Raw genomic sequence first — 292 nt, 5'->3', positions numbered from 1 at the left:
TATCCTGTGTGGCCATTGTTCACAAAGTGATAAACAGTAGGTCCTTTCCAACAATAAAAATTAAAATGCACCGATCGTAGTTTCAAAACAGTTGAGACAAGCGGAGTGTTGTTGTGATGCCACAGACAGCGTGTGGAGGGGGCGTGTCGGAAAGGGTCAGAGGTTTTTAAAGAGACAGAGGCCTATTTCAAGTCATTTGCTACCGCCATTTTGAAAGAGCAATTTTATACAAGGCAGTTATTCTAATTTACTGCATTTACAGACCAACAGAAGGTTTGGTCATCATTGTAGT

This window comes from Gobius niger (assembly GCF_951799975.1).
Source record: "Gobius niger genome assembly, contig: SCAFFOLD_75, whole genome shotgun sequence".
Lineage (NCBI taxonomy): Eukaryota > Metazoa > Chordata > Actinopteri > Gobiiformes > Gobiidae > Gobius > Gobius niger.
Note: the sequence above shows the minus strand (reverse complement) of the source record.